This window comes from Gossypium arboreum, chromosome 8 (genome assembly GCF_025698485.1).
Source record: "Gossypium arboreum isolate Shixiya-1 chromosome 8, ASM2569848v2, whole genome shotgun sequence".
Lineage (NCBI taxonomy): Eukaryota > Viridiplantae > Streptophyta > Magnoliopsida > Malvales > Malvaceae > Gossypium > Gossypium arboreum.
Window position 1 is genome coordinate 24,811,580 of NC_069077.1, and position 24,090 is coordinate 24,835,669.

A 24,090-nucleotide genomic window follows, 5' to 3' on the forward strand; every position below is an offset into this window, starting at 1 on the left:
ACAAAATTATCTTGTTTCCCGACAAGATGAACTATTTCATCTTGATTTGTCTCCATAAATGAAAATTATAAATTAACAAAACCTAAGAATAAATTTTAATATATAATAAAAAATCATGATAATACAAGAAATCATTAAAAATTTAAAAGAACAATTAAAATATAATAAAAACACAGACTTAAAAATCAAATAATTTTTTTTCAATACGCTAAGTAATTATTATTAAAAATCACAATTATTTCAAAGAATCTAAATAGAACTATATTTCAAACAAATGAAAATCAAGTAGAGTACTTAACATCCCAAACTAAATCACCCAACAAGCCTTGAATAACCTAACATGTTGATCCAATTGAGCATAATGCTAGAATTTACTAATTTTATCTAAAACTATTTAATTATATTGTATTACATGAAAAGTCGCCTAAAGATTAGATCTTTGTTTTCTCCTCAAGAATAGTTTAAACTATTCATTTAATTATTAAGAACTAGCATTGACTTTCTTGCTCTCCTATCTATTTTAGTATAATAGAAAAAAGAAGAAGAAGAAAACCTCACTTGTAAAATAAATTGCAGTAGCCACGCTGAAAAACCAAAGCAAATCAGCAAAGAAAGCGATTCTTTGAAAAAATAATGATGGGCAAAAGCAATTGCGAAAAAAATAATGACAAGTGGTAGTAGGCGAGGCGACGTGAAGCTAGAATTTTTATTAGGGAATATAGAAACCAAAGCAAATCAGCAGCAAAACAGTTGCTGGAAAAAAGAATAGTAGGGCAGAGACGTGAAGCAGCAAAGTAGTTGCCAAAAAAATAATAGCAGCAGGGAAGATAGAATTTTTATTAGGGTTGAGTAATTTTTAATTGAGATTTTAGGGATTTGTGATTAAAAAATCTAATTAAATGAGGTGTAAATGAGATATGTCATTAAATGATTAAAAAATCTAATCAAATGATGTGTAAATGACATGTAAAAATTAGCTGACATGTCATTAATTGATTGGGTGTTAAATATGACTCCTATTTTCAGTCAAATTTGAAAAATAATCTTTCAGTTAACCTCTGTTTACTTGTTTCAATCAAACACTGATTAGTTTAGATTATTTTATTATTATTTGACCTATAAATTTAGCCTATAAATAGGCTCTTTTACAACCTTAGAAAGATACACCCATTAGAGATTAGAACTCAAACACATTTAAAGAATTTTGTGTTTACGTTTTGAAGGTTCTTTATTTTCGGGTTTTCGGGATTTAGTCTTTATCTCCATCTTTTGTACTCTTCATTCTTTTGCCATTATAGTAGAATTATCTTTGCCCGTGATTTTTTATCCTCTTTGGAGGGGTTTTTCCACGTTAAATTTGTGTGTTCAATTTCTCAATTTATTCTGCTATTTTTATTGTTCGTTGTTTAATCGGGTCGATCCTAACAAGTGGTATTAGAGCTAGTTCAATTTTCATAGATCAACTCATTCAGAGATGGAAACAACAAGGTTTGAAATTGAGAAGTTCGATGGTGAGACAAATTTCAATCTGTGGCAAGTTCGGATGATGACAATTCTAATTCAATCTGGTTTGAAAAAGGTTGTTACCGGGAAAAAGCCTGAGAATCTAAAAAAACAGAATGGGAAGAGCTTGATGAAAAGGCTTTGTCTGCAATCTAGTTATGCCTCGTGAATACGATATTGCAGGAGGTATTGATGGAGAAGACCTTATCTGCCTTATGGAAAATGTTAGAAACTCTTTATGCGACTAAGTCTCTAGCTAACCTTTTAGTGTTGAAACAACGTCTATTTACGTTTCGCATGAACGAAGGTGAGCTTCTTAGAGATCACATCAGTCAATTCATTACTCTTTTAAATGATTTAAATAACGTTGAGGTTCATATTGATGATGAAGATCAAGCTATGCTATTATTGTGCTCTTTACCTCATTCATACAAGTCTTTCAGGGAGACCCTAATTTATGGCAGAGACAAACTCTCGTTTGAAGATGTGAAGGGTCATTTGTTGAGTAGAGACAAACTCAACAATGAGCTTCATTTGGATAGCATGATAGATAGGCAAGCTTCCGTTTTGGTAACATCAAAGAAATGAGACAAAATGTGTCGCTATCGTAAAAGGTTAGTCACGTCAAAGCAAATTGTTATAAGCTACGAAATAAAAGAGTTGTTGAGAGTAGCGAGGAAGATGTAGCTGGTGCTAATTTGGCCGATAAAAATGATGATGATTTCTTGTTAGTGTCAACGAGCGATAACTCCAAGCTCACATCCGAGTGGATCCTAGATTCATGATGTTCTTTCCGCATGTGTCCCAATAGAGAATGGTTCTCCACATACAGTTCGGTTGAATATGGAGTTGTGGGCATGAGAAACGATTCATCTAGTAAGGTAATTGGTATTGGTACTGTTAAAATTAAGATGCACGATGGGACGATTAGGACACTCTCAAATGTCAGGTATGTACCTGATTTATGAAAGATTCTCATCTCCTTGAGTATTTTAAACTTGAAATGATGCAAAATCAACATCGAGTCGAGCGGCATTAAAGTATCTCGTGGAGCTCTCGTTTTGTTAAAAGGTAAAAGAACCGACAGTCTTTATATTCTAGAAGGTTATACAGTGACCGATAAAATCGGACGTCCCTCGTCCATTACGGAGTTGAAGTCAACTTGTTTGGAGCAGAGGCAACTTGGTCATAGAAGGGAAAAGGTATGATCGTTTTGTTAAAGAGAGGTTCTCTTTTGGATGCAGGTTACTGTGTTCGTGAAGATCAAACCCGAGTTAGTTTTGATTTGGTAGTGTACAAGTCAAAGGCTAGAAGTCTTCCAGTTTCTAAGCACAAATTCGACTTAGTTAAATCCCTGCATAGTTCAAGATAGGCTAGTGGCGGGCTTTGGCAAAAATGGTTGTCGAAACCCTTTTTATTTTGAAAACAATGGGGATCGACTTTTGAAAAACAAAAAATGTGGAGTCGCCACCAATATTTTGATTTAGTTGTGATTGGGCGACCTACTAAAACATTTTATTCTATGAAAAATAAATTTGGTTCATGTAAAATAAAAAAATGGGTTCGGGAGTCAGTTACGCATGAGGAAGGGTTAGCACCCTCATTACGCCCAAAAATTGGTACCAAATTGATTTGATGCTGTCCTTATACCAAAAGGTTTTTTTTTTTAAAGAAAAGATTTTTCAAAGTATGATTCTTTTTTAAAATGTTTGAATAGTTCAAATTAGTGGTCAAAAAATCTCTCGTTTCAAAGATATGCAGTATCATACCTAGTACGATTGGATACGATCCTTTATACCTTTAAAAATACGATTAATTTTTGACTTTTGAAAACTCGTACACTAAATTATAAAAAGGTTATCCAAATATTTAGTTCACCGAAAAATTATACCCAGTACGAATGAGCATGATTTTCCGAATTCCCCAAATATTGGATATTGCCTTATTTCAAAATTTTTGAATGCTAAAGAAAATTGGAAAATTGCTCAAAATGTGTTTATCCATTTTAAAATGGAGTACTTAATGAATTGTATCAAAAAGTTTGCATGGGAAAGAATTTATAAACATGAAATAACAGGACACAACAAGTCACTATTAACAAATCCACAATTATGTACAACTATTCTAAGTAAAATGTGACAAATTCTTAATCATGGCTGATGAACAATCAATAAAATGATATACAACAATAATTAACATGACATAATATAAAATTATCCATAAATATGTACAAAATGCAATGGAATTAGAACTTAGTATAGTATAGGACATTTTAAAATTGACGAATTAATTAACACATATTATAAGTTGACAAACTTGTATAAAAACTAGGGATTTATTTAAAATAAATATTGTAAAACAAAACATTTGAATCGAATAATATGCAAAATATTTTAAACACAATTTCATTTAGATATTTACACTGTACATAATAACTTAAATAATATATAGAATATAAAAGACAAATACAACACATGATAAGATATAATGTACATAGCAAATTTGTAAAACATGTATATATAAATAAATTTAGAAATAATTATTGGTAAAAGATGTCATGAAATTAATAATGTATATAAAAAAATAAGTAAATATATAAATTATGCATGTAACTAATCTTTTAAAAAAATTCTAATCATACACACAAAAGGTAAAAAACTATGTGTACAAAATACATAAATTTAGTGATGTATATTCATAAAGCTATATTTATAAAGGAAATTTTAAAACAAATAATATATAACATAATTTTACATGTAATAAATTAATTTGGATTGATGAAACATATATAAATAATACATGTACAAGGATAATAAAATATGAGAGTGTATATAATAAATAAATTATATGATTTAAAATATGGTCCTTAAAATAAATATGTTATACACATAAATAACTTGAAAAGAAAATATATACATAAAAAATATTTACATAAAGTTATACTGAACATAATAACATGTACTATAGGAAGAATGATTTAATATGAGTAATGTACATATGAAGAAATTTTAAAAACAATTGTATGTCCAAAATAATATTGAATTAAAATATGAATTCTAAGACTGACTTAATTTTATTATATATTTAATAAATTTAAAACATAACTATATTCAACTCTATTAAAAATTACATCAATAAAAACAATATGACTTCCATAATCCATGTAAGTATTAAATATACGTTTAATAACAATTTAAATGATATATAAAATAGATGAAATTCTCAAAAGAACATAAACATTAAGATATGTAAAAAGCATAGAATTAATAGCATACATAAACTAAAATGATTTTTACTTCAAATAATACACCAATTATTAAAATAATAGAACAAAAACAGAAAAGATTACAAAATTCAGCTATCAAAACAACACAAAATATCACAACCAATGATTAAGCATGTAAAAAAATGTATGTGCAGTAAAATAAAGAAATAAGACTTAATTGAAACAAAATTGAAACAGGAGAAACAATTTACAAATGAAATAAAATAAAAATAAGATCAATGTGCCATGCGCACAAACATGTGGGGACTGGTATTGAAAATATCCCGCGCCCATAATGCTGCATTGAACCGCGGATCAAGGTGAAAAAATGCACAAATTCTAGAGCTAAATTTTAAAAAACAAAGTAGGAAATCTGGATGCATTTGAGGGCTTTGCACAGAAAGAAGGACCCACTTCGGAATTTGACCATTTAAAAGGACAAGGCGCGGATCCGGGTATTCCAACAGGCTAGCGCGCGGATCCTTAAAGCATGGAACGGCGCCGTTTTTTGCACAATGAATTTAAAACCCTTTTTTCATCCTTTTGTCCCAAATACTGCCAACCTTCCAAACAAAGAACCACAGCCCCAAAATTAAAAATGCTAGGGTTCTTAACATCTGACGGATTCACCATTTTGTTTGGCAATCGATAGTATACCACCATGAATAGATCCATGCCACGTCCATGAAAATGTGGTAAGATACTTTCCTTTTTCTTTTTCCTTCGCAAAATGTTTGAATCCACTATTTTTCTTTTTTTTTAAAAAAACAGAACAAAATTAAAAAAATGAACCCGAATTCAACGATGTTCGACCCTCGCCCGTATCCATATATGAGATGTAGGCTTTCATTGGTGTCGATTCAGGTGTTTTCTCTTTGTATTTCTATACCAAAATTATATGCTAATTAAAAAACGAAAGAAGAAAATGTTTGGGAAATCACCTCTTGGTAATTTTTCTTACTCTTTGGTATTCAATATGCGTGCGTACTTTCGCTTGTGCGTGTAAAATTACAGGGACGAAATCAATGGCTTCTTATAGCCTGATTTTTGGAATAAAAAATAAAAATAAAAATTACATTATTTGTTGTATTCTGTTAGTAATTCTTCTGGTATATTCCTGTGCAAATTCGACCGTACAGAGGAGGCGTGTGGAGGAGGCCGCGCAAGGAGCCACTCGTGGGAGTCCCAATTCTCTGGCCTATTCTGGCACGTTCCAGAAGCTTCTAGTGCTGCTGAGATAATTTTGGGTGTATTGGGCCTCGAGTTTTAGGGCTTGTCGGGTCATGGGTTATTTTGGTAATTGGGTTGGGTGTTTATTTTATGTAATTGGAGTAATGGACCTTTATTATTTTTGAGGTTTTTTTTTATTTTTGTTTTATTTTTGGTTTTTAATTTCTATTTTTTATTCCAATGGGCCCGGGCGAAATGGGCTATTACAATGGCATTGTGGAAATATGAGTCCAGGTGGAGATTTGTTAAATATGACTCCTATTTTCAGTAAAATTTGAAAAATAATCTTTCAGTTAAACTCTGTTTACTTGTTTCAATTAAACACTGATTAGTTTAGATTATTTTATTATTATTTGACCTATGAATTTAGCCTATATATAGGTTTTTTTACAACCTTAGAAAGATACACCCATTAGAGATTAGAACTCATAACATATTTAGAGAATTTTGTGTTTACATTTTGAGGGTTCTTTATTTTCAGTTTTTGAGATTTAGTCTTTATCTTCATCTTTTGTACTCTTCGTTCTTTTGCCATTATAGTAAAATTATTTTTGCCCGTGGTTTTTTTATCCTCTTTGGAGGGTTTTTTCACGTTAAATTTGTGTGTTCAATTTCTCAATTTATTCTGCTATTTTTATTGTTCGTTGCTTAATCGAGTCGATCCTAACATTGAGAAGGGACACGGATGACATGGCATAATTGTTTCATACATTCATTTCCTGTGGTATCATTAATGGCAAAGTTCAATATCATTCTAGAGTTGGTTACCGCCTTTGAAGGATGAAAACAGAAAACATTTGCATTTCATTTTTTATTCGAGTGGACGATCATTATGCTACAAGATACTACTTTAATAACCAACCTTCTAATTACTAAGAAGGTGGTATTCGAAGCTAGTGGCATCAATTCGAAGTATGAGTGCAGTTGGTTGTTGGATGTCGTGCCGTCAAGGGAGAAATAGAGAATGATTTAGACTAGTGTTGAGTGAAATACACATGGTTGGAAAAGCTTATCAAATTGAACCCTTCACTGCATGCCATTGTGAAGGAGATGGATTGATACACACAAAGCTTAGATGCTCTATCTCTCAATAAGGTCCATACCATGTATTTTCCTTTATTTGACTGTTTTAATGTTGTCAATAGATTAAATCGAGGTTCTACTACTCTAGCATATTTTTATAGAGCGTTTTGTAGGACAGTTTGTGAACTGATCGACAAAGTAAACGGTTGTTGCTTGCTCTTGCAAACATGGACATGACTATATTCTATTGCATTGGATATTAAAATAGATTTAGGGATCACTTGGACCATACTTACTATAGGAGGGATTTGACATAGATGCGTCAAGAAATTGGTAGAAGAGTAGGTATAAAGGTATGTTGATGTTGCATTCACATTCAATGAAATTTTGTATTCCTATTAATGAATATAAATGTATTTGTATATTTTTGCAATTCTAGTAGATATCATACTTGAACAACGTAGTGTTTGCCACCATATCAGAGATTATTTTTCGACGATATGCTTTATCCAAGGAGCAAATGGCCATCACTCGTTATGTACATCGTGGAGTGGTAGCACCCTGATTAGGTAAATTATAACCATATGATACGTGACCACTTGGCCAGAGTAATGATATAAAAAAATAATTAAGAATTTTTTTTATCATCCTTAAAACATTTAAATAAGAGTATTATTTACCGATGAAAGCTTAGTTTTGTTAGCAAAAATCTCTAAGTTTTCTAGTATTGTTATAAGTTTTATTTGATTATACTTCAAAATTCTTAAAATAAAATCATAATAATTTTTAAAATAAAAATTATGATAATCAAATTGTGTTTTATCTTTAAATCAAATTAATTTTTGTAAGTTATGGATTCACGATTTAATTTATTTTACTAAAAAAACCACAGACTCAGTTTTTCTCTTTTTCTCATTTCATCATCAAATAAAAGGTGAAATGAAATCTTTCAAATAATTCTCAACACTACTATGCACTTAATTGATATTAAAATTATTGATATCTGAGCTTTTACTTGTAACGTGAGGCTAGACTCCTTAAGAATATAAAATTTTATTTTAGTTAATTTAGTTAAAGGTAAAATTAGATAGAATTTTAAATTATAAGATATAAATTATTAAAAAAATTAATTTATATTTGAGCTCATAAAATATATAATTTAATTTTAGTTTGTGAGAAAAACTTTTGACTCACCCCTACTTATAACATCATAGTAAAATAAAAATAAAGTTGGGTGTAATATAGAAGAAGGATTAAAAATATTATAGTTCTCATGGTTCTTATCTTATCATATTATATTTTAATCTTTCGTTCATTTTTAATTTATATTTATTTGATTTGATTTTATAATTATTCGTATTTATTATTGCTTACACTTATAAACTCTTAAGCCACTTATTAGCAAAATTTTAATACGTGAGGTGGTATAGAACAAAGGCTTTTCTAAAGTTTGCTTGGGTTGGTGCCAGAAGGGTGAAACTGAAGTTGAAAATTTTTTATTGCATTTAAGTTGTTGGTTTCTTTCAATTGCCGACCAATAAATGAATGTAGACACTCTGACATGCCAAAACCAAGTCCCACAAGGCTTCAATTTCAAGGCCCACAAGCCTTGTACAATTTCAAGAGCATCCCAATGCTTCAATCACTTATAGCTTAGCTATGCGAAAATAGAAATTCCTAGTAATATTTTGTTATCCATAATTTCTAAAGTGAGATGTTATTGTCGAAACCATTTTTTAAAAAGGGATGTTTGAAAAATGGGGATCGACTTTTGAAAAATGAAAACGGGAGTCGCCACCAACCTTTTTAGGTGTGATTGGATCACCTTATAAAACGTTTTGGTCTACGAAAATTAAGAAAACAGGTTCGGGAGTCGGTTACGTACGAAGAAGGATTAGCACCCTCGCAACGTCCAAAATTGGTACCAAATTGAATAGTTTTCAGTCTTAATGTCAAAAATTTGAAAGGATTTAAAAATAGGATCCCTTTTTTAAAACCAGAATTATTTAAGTTGAAAAAATCGAGATTCCTTAGCTCCGAAAGAATACAATCATCACATCCAGCATGATAGGACACGATATTCTTAAACTCTCATAATTGAAATCATCTCGTGATTTACAAAATCTATTTAGAATGATACTTTAGGCATTTAGACAAACGGAAAATCGCAACCCAACATGTTAGGGCACTATTTCCCGAATTCCTAAATACGAAAAACATTGCCTCATTTTAGAAAAACTTTTTGGATAAAATATGACAATTAAATGAAATATATTTTTTAAAATAATGATTTGAGTAAAATTTAAAATTAATTTACTAAGAGTAATACTAAAAAATTATTAAAAATGAAAAAGTTTGATATGATACTAAAATTATTAAAAAATTAAAATATATAAAAAATTAGGAAACATGGATTAAATCAAAATAAAAGGGTTGAAAAACAAAGATGAACAAAGAATAAAATAAGAATAAACCGTAGAAAATAAGAACGTAAGAGGGAGAGAAATTTGAGTGAAAGCTCTTAAAATTTTTTATTGTTTCCCAAAACTCCAGTGTGTTTACAATGAAGGGAGAGGCCTCTATTTATAGTTGAACCTCCTCAAATCCAACGATACAGATCAATTACATCAACGATTAAGATTAAAAGGTATCTACAAATTAAATATCTAATATTTCAAAATCATATCTTCTAAGATTGCATATCATATCTAAGATTGCAATCATATTTAAGATTGTATCATATCTAAGATTGCATATCATTGAAGATTATATTTTCATATGAGTCAAACTTGTAGATGGACCTTAAATCTTTTCAAGTAATGGGTCATTCTGATTGGGCCAAATTATATTTGTAATTCTGGACTAAACTTAGATTTCGTGTTTTTTTGGGGGGGTTTATTATTTTTGTTTTTGGACTTATTTCTGGGCCCGGGCAAAATTGAGTGTCTACAGCTGCCCCTCTTTGCTCATTGTTGTGTAACAGGAATAGAGCAAAGACTGTAAAAGGACCAACTTTACCCGGGCTCGCTGAGTCTTGAGTTCTTGATCCTTGATCTTCTTTAAATGGCCTCTTGACGGCTTCAATCTGCTTCACTGCAACTCAGGAAGGCGATATCTGCTATCTTTGATCTGCTCCCGTCTAATCTGAGACGCCAAATCATTATTTTCGATCTGCTCCCGTCTAATCTGAGAGATACCAAATCTGTTATCTCCGATTTGCTCCCGTCTAATCTGAGATGCCAATCATCATCTTGGATCTGCTTCGACGTAAACACATGAAGGTCAGATCTGCTATGTCTTCGATTTGCTCGCCGTCTAATACAGAGATGCCAAATCATCTTGGATCTGCTTCAATGAAAGTCCAATCTGTTATGTCTTCGATCTGCTCCCCGTCTAATACAGAGATGCCAAATCATCTTGGATCTGCTTCAATGAAGGTCAGATCTGCTGTGTCTTCGATCTGCTCCCCGTCTAATACAGAGATGTCAAATCATCTTGGATCTGCTTCAATGAAGGTCAGATCTGCTATGTCTTCGATCTGCTCTCCGTCGAATATGGAGATGCCAAATCTGTTTTTTCGATTTGTTCTCTGACAATACAGAGATGTTAAATTATCTTAGATCTACTTCAGCGTAAACACGTGAAAGCCAAATCTGCTATGTCTTCGATCTGCTCCTTGTCAACGTAAGGATGCCAAATCATCTTGGATCTACTTCGATGTGAAAACATCCGAAGGTTAGATCTGCTATGTCTTCGATTTGCTCTCCGTCAAATATGGAGGTGCCAAATGTGTTTCTTCGATTTGTTCTTTGACAGTACAGAGATGTTAAATCATCTTGGATCCGCTTCAGCGTAAACACCTGAAGGTTAAATCTGCTATGCTTTAGCTTTGTTACCCTCTTTCGGGGGTTAAGGCGCATCAATCTTCATTGTCCCTTGAAGGACATAACCTGTATAATGTGTATGAGTTCATGCCTAATGATTAGGATGCTATGATCGAAGTGAGTCAAATGTCCCTAATTAAACCTGTTATAATGCAAAATGTTTATAAATATGACCCCTATTCCAGACGTCACCACTCATTCTTTCATCGAAGTTTATCCTTATTTCTCTCGAAGTATCATTCCTACTCAGCCTGTGGGTTTGTACCATTCTTCAAATGCTATGACCCACCAAAAATGTCTGTAAGATGATCCTCTTTTAGGATCGAATCGTTTGATTTGTCCAATCATCATTTTGGACTAAAGAAAGAATTTCCTCGAGTTCTTTCAAACCTCACTTACGTGAATTCTTCGAACAATTGTTCTGTTTTAGTTTCTTGTATTATCTAGAAATTTCCAGAGTAATGAGCAAAACTTCATTTGTGAAAATTATTTAGTTCATCTATCATTATTTTAATGCAACATACTTTAAGAATAATGGAAGATGAATTTAATCTTGAGAATAATTAGATTTGAATAAATTTATCAAAAATACAAAGGAAATTAATCTGAAAGCCTATCTTTAAGAAGAAAAAGAGTCTAAAGATAGCAAACAGGACAAAAGTTAGATACCCTAGATATCGCCGCTTGAGCGTTTATATGCCAGCTCCATGAAGACTTTCTTGAATTCAACATGTGTTTAAAAGATCCAAAGTACTTTGTTGATGCCCCGATATGCAACACGTTTCACTCTTCATTGAATCAGATATAGCAAGATTATCGTGTGCTCTTCAAAATTTGAGCTGCCCTTTCGGGTTTTCAACTCAAAACCCCTTTGGTCATAAGGCGCCCTTTGCGGGTTTTCACCTTGGCCTCTCCATTTTTTTTTTTCGAAAACTCAAGGTGCCCTTTGCGGGCTTTCACCCTGAATTCTTCTCTCCTTTAGACAAAGTACTTTTTGAATGAGTCTGAATTCACTGGATTGGGCAAACTCTTCCCATCCATTTCCGTTAAGATCAATGCACCCATAGAGAAGGCCTTCTTCATGACATACGGCCCTTCCCAATAAATAGGGAGGATCTTTTTTAGCACAAGATCCCCCTCGTAGAATTCTCTTGGTCGCACTTTCTTGTCGTAAGCTCGCATCATTCGCTTCTGATACATCTGACCATGACGAATGGCCTTTAGCCTCTTTTCCTCAATCAAGTTCAACTAATCATATCGCGATTGTATCCATTCAGCTTCATTCAACTTTATCTCTAACAAGACTCGAAGAGACGGTATTTCCACTTCAATTGTTAACACTGCTTCCATCCCAAAAACCAACGAGAAAGGAGTTGCCCCGGTAGAGGTTCTGACAGACATTCAGTAAGCTAAGAGTGCAAATGGTAAACTTCTCATGCCAGTCTCAGAGGTTTCACCATTTTCCCACTATCTTCTCGATGTTTTTGTTAGCGACTTCCATTTGCCCCATTCATCTTTAGGCGTCTGACGAAGAGTTATGATGCTTAATCCTGAACTGACTGCAAACTTTTGTTATCGTTTTGTTGTTCAAGTGCAGTGCATTGTCTGATATGATCCTTTCATGCATCCCATACCGACAAATAATCTCTTTCTTCAAGAAACGACTTACAGCCGACTTAGTAACATTCGCATAAGAAGCAGCCTCTACCCACTTTGTGAAGTAATCAATGACCACAAAAATAAAGCAATGCTTATTTGAAGCTTTTAGTGATATTGGCCCAATGACATTCATGCCCCACATAGAAAAAGGCCATGGAGAAGTCATAACGTGTAGAGGTGAAGGTGGTACATGAATCTTGTCTCCATAAATCTGACATTTATGACATTTTTTAGCGTAGTTGATACAATCCCCTTCCAAAGTAGACCAATAATATCCAAACCTCATGATTTGTTTAGCCATCGTGAAACCATTAACGTGCGTCCCACAAACACCCTCATGAACTTCTTCCAAGATTAATTAGCTTCCACGGTGTCAACACATCTCAACAGTACTTGGTCCTTTCTTCTTTTGTACAAGATGTCCCTATCCAAAACATAGTCACAGGCTAATCTCCTTAAAGTTCACTTATCATTTTCAATTGCCTGTTCTGGGTATTTACGATCTCTCACATATCGTAATATATCCTGATACCAAGGGTTATCATCCTTTTCTTCTTCCTCAATGTTACAACAGTGAGCTGGAGCCTCGAAGATACTCATCTGAATGGGTCTTATCTCCTCATCTTTATTCACTTTAATAATTGAAGCCAAGGTTGCTAGAGCATCTGCCATCTGGTTTTCGTCTCGTGGGATATAATTGAAAGTGATGTCATCAAACTCCTCAAGTAACCCCAAAACTACCTTTCGATAATTGATCAATTTAGGATCCCTTGTCTCCCATTCACCTTTAAGCTGGTAAATTACCAACGCGGAGTCTCCATAAACTTCCAAAGTTCTTATTCTTCGCTCTATAGTCGCTCGGAGTCCCATGATGCACGCTTCATACTCGGTCATATTATTTGTACAATCAAAATCCAACTTGCACGTGAATGGATAATAATCACCATTTGGGGATACCAAGACTGCCCCAATTCCATTTCCCACTGCATTGGATGCCCCATCAAAGCTCAACTTCCAAGGATAATCCTCTGTAGCTGCTACACACATCAACTCCTCATTTGGGAAATCAAAATTCAACGGCTCATAGTCTTCTAGAGCTCTACTAACCAGAAATTCCGCTATCGCACTTCCTTTTATAGCCTTCTAGCTCACATAAACTATGTCAAACTCTGAAAGCAGAATTTGCCACCTCACCATTCTTCCATTCAAAGATGTTGACTCCATCATATACTTCAGAGGATCAAGTTTTGAAACAAGCCAAGTAGTATGATACAACATATATTGCCTCAACTTTCGAGTCGTCCAGATTAAAGCACAGCACAATTTCTCAATTGGCGAATATCTCATCTCACACTCTGTGAATTTCTTGTTGAGGTAGTATATGGCCTTCTCCTTTCTTCCAGACTTGTCATGTTGGCCAAGCACACATACCATAGAATTGCTAAACACTAATAAGTACAGAATTAATGGTCTACCTGGATTAGGTGGAGATAACACAGGAGCATTTAACAAGTATTGCTTAACCTTATCGAAAGCACTCTGGCATTCCTCATCCCAAGTACCTTGGTTGTGTTTTCTAAGGAGGCGAAATATAGGGTCACATTTCTCAGTTAATTGTGAAATAAACCGAGCAATATAATTTAACCTTCCAAGAAAACCCCAAACTTCTTTTTGAGTACGTGGTGAAGACAAATCTTGTATAGCTCTAACTTTGTCTGAATCAACTTCTATTACTTTTTCACTGACCACAAAACCTAGTAACTTCCCCGACCTGGCTCAGAAAGTGTATTTTACCGGATTAAGTTTTAATTGAAACTTCCTTAATCTCAAGAATAGTTTCTTTAAAACCTCAATATGTTCCTCCTCTGTTCGATATTTGGCAATCATATCATCAACATACACCTCAATTTCCTTATGCATCATATCGTGAAATAAGGTCACCATAGCCCTTTGGTATGTTGCCCCTGCATTCTTTAGCCCAAAGGGCATTACCTTGTAACAGAAACCCCACAAGGTTATGAAGGTGATTTTGTCCATGTCTTCAGGATGCATCTTTATCTGATTGTACCCTGAAAAACCATCCATTAAGGAGAACAACGAATATCCCGCTGTGTTGTCTACCAAAGTGTCTTTGTGAGGCAGAGGGAAATTATCTTTTGGGCTAGCTTTGTTCAGATCCCTGTAATCAACACACATTCGTACCTTCCCATCCTTCTTAGGAATTGGTACAATGTTAGCTACCCATTCAGAATACTTCACCTCTTGTAAGAATCCTGCATCGAACTGTTTCTTGACTTCATCCTTTATTTTTAATACGATATCAGGTCTCATTCTTCTCAACTTCTGTTGAACTGGTTTACAATCCTGTCTTATTGGAAGGCGATGCACCACAATATCAGTATTTAACCTTGGTATATCTTGATAGGACCATGCGAAGATATCCTTGAACTCACGTAACAACTCAATCAGTTATTGCCTTATATCATCAGCAATATGCGTGCCAATTTTCACCTATTTCCCTTCCTCTAGGGCTACATTCTCTACTGCCTCTTTCTCATGTGGCATGATTTGTTTCTCCTCCCGTTTCACCATCCTCAAAAGATCTAGAGACACATCACAATCTTGGACATCTTCAAAATCCTCAAATCGAGTTTTGGAAAATGGGAATCGACTTTAAGAAAAATGAAAACGGGAGTGGCCACCAATCTTTTTAGGTGTGATTGGATCACCTTATAAAATGTTTTGTTTTAAAATCATTAGTTTTGGTCTACGAAATCAGAAAATGGGTTCGGGAGTCGGTTACGTACGAGGAAGGGTTAGCACCCTCGTAACGCCCAAAAAATTGGTACCAAATTGATTATCAAGTGTCTTTAATGTCGGAAATTCAAAAATTTTAAGATGCAATCCTCTTTAGAATATTTTTATTTTGAAAATTGAGATTCACTTGTATCAAAATATTGACACTAAGTTAGCCCCCCTTTTTGAAATCCCTATCTCGAAACGACAAAATGCCACATCCAATAAGTTAGGACACAACACTTTGAAATTCTAAGACAGTTGCTCGTATTTTGAAAACCTTAAAAAAATTAGAAAGGTACTTGACTATTTGAACTCAACGAGAAAAGTTGCAACCCAATAAGTTAGGGCACTACTTTTTCGAAGCTTCCAAACACCTAGCATTGCCTTTTTTATTTTTGAAAACTTTGAAGTCTCGTTTTTAAAACTGATGCATGAAGGAGCACATTAACATAATAAAACATAACATACAAGATAACATATTATAGAAATAGGTAAATAAAAGCATAATAACAATAACATAAATGTCATACATTAATTAATTAATTTATACATAAATGTCATACATTAATGTCCAACCACCTTTTGGACTGAAGAAGAAATTTCCCCGAGTACATCCGACCCTCAAATATGGAAATTCTTTAAACAATTGTCTTGTTTCAGTTTCTTGTATTATCTAGAAATTTCCAGAGTAATATGCAAAACTTTGTTTGTAAAGATATTTAGTTCATCAATCATTATTTCTATGCAACACACTTTATGAATAATGGGACGAATAAATTGATCTTGAGGATAATGATTTATCAAAAGACAAAGGAGGTTAATCTAGGAATCTATCTTTAAGAAGAAAGAGAATCCAAAGATAGTAAGCAGGACAAAAATCGATGCCCAGATATCACCGCTGAGCGTCTATACACCACTCCATGAAGACTTTCTTGAGTTCAACATGTGTTTAAAAGATCCAAAGTAATTCGTTGATGCCTCGATATGTAACATACTTCACTTCTCGTCGAATCCAGATAGCAAGGTCACTTGCATGACTTTCCAAATTTGAGTCGCCTTTCGGGTTTTCAACTCAAAACCCTTTGGTCTCAAGGCGCCTTTATGGGTTTTCACCTTGGCCTCTGCATCTTTTCTTTTTTTCTTTTCTTTTCTTTTTTTTTGAAATAGAAGTCCCAAAGTGCCCTTTGCGGGTTTTCACCTTGGCTTTCCTTCTCCTTCAGACAAAGTACTCTTTGACTGAGTCCGAATTCACTGGATCAGATAAATTCTTCCTATCCATTTCTTGTCAAAATCAATGCACCTCTAGAGAAAGCCCTCTTCGTAACATATGGCCCTTCCCAATTCGACATCCTTTTGCAAGGTTTCCTTTATGAGATTCTTTTGGACGAACCTTCTTTGTCATAAGTTTGTGTCATCCATTCTTGGTACATTTGCTTAGGATGAATACTTTCAAGTTAAGTTTACTAGAGGTATTCAATTCTTGACTCCATCAAAGCTTGGAGGAAAAATCTTGATTCATAAACCCATGAGAAAGGGATTACCCCAGCAGCCGTCCTGGCTGTTGTTTGTCAAACCCTACAAAAAGATGGTTCAATGATTCTCAGCAAACAAGAATGAAGTTGCTGACTTTATCCTTCAACCTGGAAAGCTGAGGTACAGAGATTACTCCTAGAGCATACATCCCACCATGACTCGATGATGTTTCTAAAGCATCCCTAATCTTCATAAATTGCCCCCAACTGTGAAGCTGCCAAATGAGCGTAGCAAATAGGAGGCACAACAAATATGGCTGTAGTGCTCCTTTGATACATATAGGATAGAGAATAAACAAACTCTTGCAGATCATCAGCCAAAAACCCAGCCTGGTCTAAGAGAACATAATAGTGGGTCTGCCTCGTGATTCCAATCATTCCAGCATGGGTACCAAGGTAAGAATCATTGTTCTTTGGATGGCATACTTTGTTGTCAATGACAATACCATGTAGCACATTGTCAGGAGATCCCTGCTGAAAAAAAAAACTTGGTATGATGGTTTTTCGTACCACAATCTTTAGGGTCCCACTTCTCGTCAAGGAATGTGCATGCCTCAATAACTTGATCCAAACTTGATTGAATTGAGACTCGCTAACTCCATCCCTAAAAATAATGATTTGATCAGGTTTCCTCTTTGTATAGAAGTCTAAGAGAGCTTCCTTCATGATACCGTCATCCACTTTGTCAGAAACTAGTTTTGAAGAAAGAATCTATCATTTTAAGCTTCAGAGACTGTGTACGGCCTGATGCCCCATAGCTAGAAATCAATGGCCACCGCCTCGAGCTAACCATCGCAGCTATTGACAGCACATCAGACTGCTCAGGAGAACCAAACAATGTACCCATTCCAAGGATGATGGTTGGAACCTTTGAAACAACTGGAATTGAAGGTGTTTGCCCCAGCGTAAGCATAGAGAGTAAGCGGTAGTTTCTTATGCCAATTTTTACCAGTCTCGGTCATCTTCTGTAATTTATTTTTTCTTTTCTTTTCTTTTGGCAACCTTTGTTATACTGTGGTATGGCGCATTATCTTTGAAAAGACTGCAAACTTTTGGCATTGTGCAGTTATAATCTATTCTTTTTTTTTTTTTGGAATGGATGACTTTTGACTTTGTAATATTGGCATATGAAGCTATCTCCCCCTCTTAATAGAGTAGTTAACGTCCACAAAGATGAGTCATTGTTAGCTTGAAACTCTTGACGAGCTCGGGCCATAACATACATGCCCCATAAGTCTTGACTCCTTTAAATTTGACATTCATTATACAACTGATACTATCCCTTTCCATGGTGGACCAACAGTGCCCCAAAACCTCATGTTTATCCTGGCAATTGCAAATCCTCCTGCATGCGTCTTTGGACCATATTTTTGAATTCCCATAATAGTCTCAACAAGGTCTTGTTTTGTCTCCTTAGCTAATTCCAATTTCGCAATCTTTCCTTCCTCTAAGGCTATATTTCCTACCACCACTTCATGGGGTAAAAACCATTTTCAACAAATTCAGAAACAAGTCACAATTTCTGTCACCTTCAAAGTACTGAGATTCCTCTAAACACATATCACACTCAAAAGGAACTCTGAATCTATAGTATCGTTGCCCGTGTCATTGATATCTAGGGATGTATGATAGGCATACAAAAGAATATATAAGGAATAAATGAATTCAAAAATGACTATTTACATGAAATGAAAATTTATAAAGAATGTCAAAGGTCAAAAAAATCAGAATGAAAGAATATTTACTCGGATAAATAATAAAAGTATGTTTTATTGAAAATAAAAATGTCTGAACATGAGCCCACTTCTCAAAAGAAATCTCATTACTCCTAGGCTTTAGAACAACAAGAGTGTTCTGAATATTACTCCGTAAAATTCCTAAAGATTACAAGAAGTTCTTCTGCAGTCCAATTGTTTAAAGAACTTCCCGGTTCGTAAGGGCGAATGTCCTCAAGATTTCTTTGTTCAGTCCCTTCCTCATGTATGACATTGATGGGATTATTTTCATTTCCAAGCACCCCCTTCTCCGGTAAGCTATCCCTCTTGACACAAAAGTCAGGGATATGTAAGGGAACGTCTCTTTTTCACTTAGCCGTGACCCTCTTCTCTCTCTCTCTCTCTCTCTCTCTTTCTTTCTCTTTTTTTTTAATAAATTTAATTAATTATGGTCTTTTTATAATTTAAATGCATATAATGCGATGTAATACAAATGCATGAATGCAAAAAGGTATCGATCTCGACTTAATTTCATTTAGAAAACTTTATTTAGAAAAAGAATAGCTTTACATATGGATGGATTACAAATACGCCTTCGTCCTATGGCCCAAAGTTTTAACTCAACAAAGCTAACTCTTGACAATAATTTGACTGTGCTCAATGTATCAGCTTGTACCTTCATGGTCCGTAAATGATCTACTACCATCCCGAATTTGAGCTATGGCTTCACCCATAAGATAATCTTTACATCTATGGACACCCTTTCTGTGAAGTTGTTCTGATTATCTTGAAAGAAAGATTGGCAAACAAGTGGGCATTCTGCTAACATGCTACCTTAAAATGATATTCAACACCTTTAGGGTTTCTTGAGAGCTTTGATTCTGTCCACATAAAGCATTTTGAAATGCTTAGATGGGTATCTTCTCAGCATAGTTAATCTCTACTTTAAAAGTCTTTTAAATGATATGGACTTCTTTAATCTCATTCTTTTGCGTCTATTTTGACAGATTATTAGGGCTTGCATTTCCATTATCTCTGATAAGTGCAACATAGTGAACTCATGCTTGTTGTTTGGTCCTATAATAAATAAGCCTTTTACCATCATAGGCACAATTCTTTCCATCCAACTCACCTTTATAGGTCCACGCATTCTGTCAATCACTTTTCTTCCAACACTCTTACCATCGACCATCTTCCTATGAAAGAGAAATGTTGTAATGGTGGAAATGTCCATCAATACTCTTCTTGTTCACCTTAAAATGATTGGTGAGTACATTACCTTTTGCCTCGCAAAGCACGCCTTGCCATAGAGTGTCGAACAATCTTCTTCGTATCCAATTCTGCTTTGATTGGAAACAATATTAAGACGCACTAGTGGCGGAAGAGGCAGGAATTCCAAGACTGCCTTTTCCCTCCTGTTCTTTCCATTTTAGCTCACTCCCTCTCCCTATGACATTCATCAACTTCCTCACAAAAGTTGGAATACAGTTAGCCCTTGAGTAAACTTTATCAACTTGAATCATAGGACAACGCCACAAAATTGAATATTCCTCCACCACGGGTACCATATAGGCTTTTCCAAAAGTAAAGAAACTGTATACAAGATTCCAATATTGAGTGATGGCCCGAAACAAATTCTCGTCTATTCCCAAGTCAAGCAAGTACTGCAAGTCCCCATGGTTGTTGTAGAACAACTACTTGGCTTCGCTACCCCATTGATCCCATATTTCCTTTAACTCATGCTGATTATCCTGTGTGATACGAATGTAATCGGCGACTCGACACATATCCCATGGCTAGACTATTTTCTTTTACTAACTGAGTTTGCTCTGACCATATATGGACGTTAGCGTTGTCTTCCACTCTATCAAGAAGTTCGTTATCCATAATAAAACTCTCTAACTTAGAAACTGACCGAAAATCGATACCTTTTAAATGCGAAATGATATGCAACAAAAGAAAGGAGATAGTTAGTATCACATGATAACAATAAACTCAAAGATAACCTGCAAGGGTAATAATTACGGTATAATTCTATCTAGGTTGAGCTCTTACGGTCCTTCTATATGTGGTTTAGTTCTAAAGTTGAGGTACCTGAACCAGCAGATTCCTCGATCCTCACCCATTATAGGCTCATTTGAATCGAGTTCAGTTCAGGGGGACACATTTCCCTATGGCTACACGGAGATGAAAATCTCACGAAACCATAGGTACGGATGTATCCCGAAAGTGATCCACTATCTTGTACGGAGGCGAAAACCTCACGAAGGCGTAGCTTCTCACTCCCACTTAAGGGTGTGACCACAACGGTCATGCAAATGCAATGCGTATTAGAATATAGCAACACATGCAATAACACAAACACATGTAATGCAAAGAAGATTAAATTTTAAAATTTTCAATTTTCGACATTAAGACAAGAGATAATCAATTACACGGCTTGACTCTCTTATTATTCCCCAGCGGAGTCGCCAAGCTGTCAAAACCATTTTCAAATCGAGTTTTGGAAAATGGGAATCGACTTTAAGAAAAATGAAAACGGGAGTCGCCACCAATCTTTTTAGGTGTGATTGGATCACCTTATAAAATGTTTTGTTTTAAAATCATTAGTTTTGGTCTACGAAATCAGAAAATGGGTTCGGGAGCCGGTTACGTACGAGGAAGGGTTAGCACCCTCGTAACGCCCAAAAAATTGGTACCAAATTGATTATCAAGTGTCTTTAATGTCGGAAATTCAAAAATTTTAAGATGCAATCCTCTTTAGAATATTTTGATTTTGAAAATTGAGATTCACTTGTATCAAAATATTGACACTAAGTTAGCCCCCCTTTTTGAAATCCCTATCTCGAAACGACAAAATGCCACATCTAATAAGTTAGGACACAACGCTTTGAAATTCTAAGACAGTTGCTCGTATTTTGAAAACCTTAAAAAAATTAGAAGGGTACTTGACTATTCGAACTCAACGAGAAAAGTTGCAACCCAATAAGTTAGGGCACTACTTTTTCGAAGCTTCCAAACACCTAGCATTGCCTTTTTTATTTTTGAAAACTTTGAAGTCTCATTTTTAAAACTGATGCATGAAGGAGCACATTAACATAATAAAACATAACATACAAGATAACATATTATAGAAATAGGTAAATAAAAGCATAATAACAATAACATAAATGTCATACATTAATTAATATATATATATATATAAGAAATATAAAATATGGAAAATTTTAAATAAGTAAAATATACATACAAAAAAAACAACATATCTTAAAGAAGAATAGATAAAACATATAAAATGTAATTCAACATATATTTAAACATATTAATAAACAAGAAAATGATGCATGATGTATGATTGTATAAAAACAAAACAAGACAAACAAATACAATAATATATAAAAATAATAATAATAATAATAATAATAATATAGTAACATATGTTATCAAGCAATCAACACTTTATAAAATCATGAAAATAGCATTTAATACATGGACAATTTATAATATAAAAAATATAAAAGGTTTAATAAAATAAAGTGAGTAATTTGGATATATGTGTATATAATTAAAATACAATTTAGAAATGGGTGATAATAATATATTATAGATAAACTTTAATTTTAAGATAAAATAATAAAAAATATGATATTGTATTATATCAAATAATATAAACATTTAATAATACATAAAAATATAATATTTAATAGTGAATTTTAAAATAGATAATATATGATAGTATATAAAATAATAATAAATGAAATAATTTATAATATATAATATAAAATGTAAGTTTTAAAATAATGTATAATATAAATAAATAAATATATAAGATATATAAGTTAAAATATAATATATAATAATAATTTACAAATTTTGAAAATATAAATAATATAATAAATAATATATATAATAAATTAAAAATAAGTTTAAAAGTATATAAAAAGGGTGAAATTAAAAAAAGTTGAAAAACTAAGATAGACGAAGAATAAAATAAGAACAAACCAGAGAGAGAAAGAACGCAAGAGGGAGAGAAATTTGAATGAATGCTCTCAAGAATTCTTATTGCTTCCCCAAAACTCAAGTCCCTTTACAATGAAGGGAGAGGCCTCTATTTATAGTTGAGCCTCCCCAAATCCAACGGTACAGATCAATTACATCAACGGTTAAGATTAAAGGATATCTACAAATTAAATCTCCAAGATTACAAAATCATATCTTCTAAGATTGTATATCATATCTAAGATTGCAATCATATCTAAGATTGTATCATATCTAAGATTGCAATCATATTTAAGATTGTATCATATCTAAGATTGCATATCATTGAAGATTATATTTCCATATGAGTCAAGCTTGTAGATGGACCTTAAATCTTTTCAAGTAATGGGCCATTCCTATCGGGCCAAATTATATTTGTAATTCTGGACTGAACTTGGACTTCGTTTTTTTTGGGGGGTTTATTATTTTAAATACTGAAATGGGCCGTGCAAAATTGAGTGTCTACACTGTGATTCCTCTAAACACATGTCTTGCTCACGAGAGAAATTAGGATTTGATATATCAATGCTCATGTCATTGATATCTAGGGATCTGTGAAGTATAAAGAATATACAAAGAATGAATGAATTTAAGAATGATTATTTATGTGCTATGAATGAAAGAATAAGAATTGCCAAAATTTAACGGAATATTGTTTGATAAAAATGAAGCAATACTCGTTCAAATTGATAAAAGTTATGCTTTATTAAAAAATAATAGATGATTGTAAGCCCATTTCACAAATGAAATCCTATTACTCCTAGGCTCTAGAGTAACAAGAATGTTTCGAGAATTACTCTGAAAAATTCCTAAAGACTACAGGAAGTTCCTCCACAGTCCAATTGTTCAGAGAGCTTCCCGGTTCGTAAGGGTGAATGCCCTCAAGGTTTCCTTGCTCCCTTATGTCGTTTTGCATCTTTGCCAATTGCTCTTGCAATTGGTCCTGCGTGTCCTTCTGTAACTGTTCAAATCTTTGGTCCATGTTCTTAGTTTTTGCACGAGTTCCATGGTGATGTGTTGCTTCCAGATTTTCTTTCTCTTACTCTCTTTCTCCCTATTAATTTTAACTAATTAGGGTCTTTCTATAAACTTGAATGCATATGATACAATGAGATGTTATGAAATGCAAATGCATGAATGCAAAAAGATGTCGATTCTGATTCAATTTCATTTTAGAAAACATTATTTAAGGAACAAAAATCTTTTCATAAAACAGATTACAAATACGCTTTCGCCCGTAGGCTTAGAGTCTTAACCATATCTAATAACAATGTTAACTCTCGTCCTCTGTCTGACGATGACTCATACATTATACTCAGCGTTTTAGCTTGTACTGCCAAATCCTGCAAGTGTTCAGCAACCTCTCGAATCTGAACTAAGGCTTCTCCCATGAGATAATCCCTATTTCCAACTTGATCTTGAAGATGGTGAAGTTCTCCCTT

At 33.7% G+C, this 24,090-nt stretch overlaps 1 long non-coding RNA gene across 1 annotated transcript; it reads left to right on the forward strand.

Moving 5' to 3' along the window:
* The first annotated feature begins 4,971 nt into the window (after window positions 1-4,971).
* LOC108469110 (uncharacterized) lies at window positions 4,972-6,296 on the forward strand. Its single transcript, XR_001869043.2, has 2 exons — window positions 4,972-5,463; window positions 5,908-6,296. It is a non-coding gene; the product is annotated as an uncharacterized LOC108469110 (long non-coding RNA).
* Window positions 6,297-24,090: the final 17,794 nt, after the last annotated feature.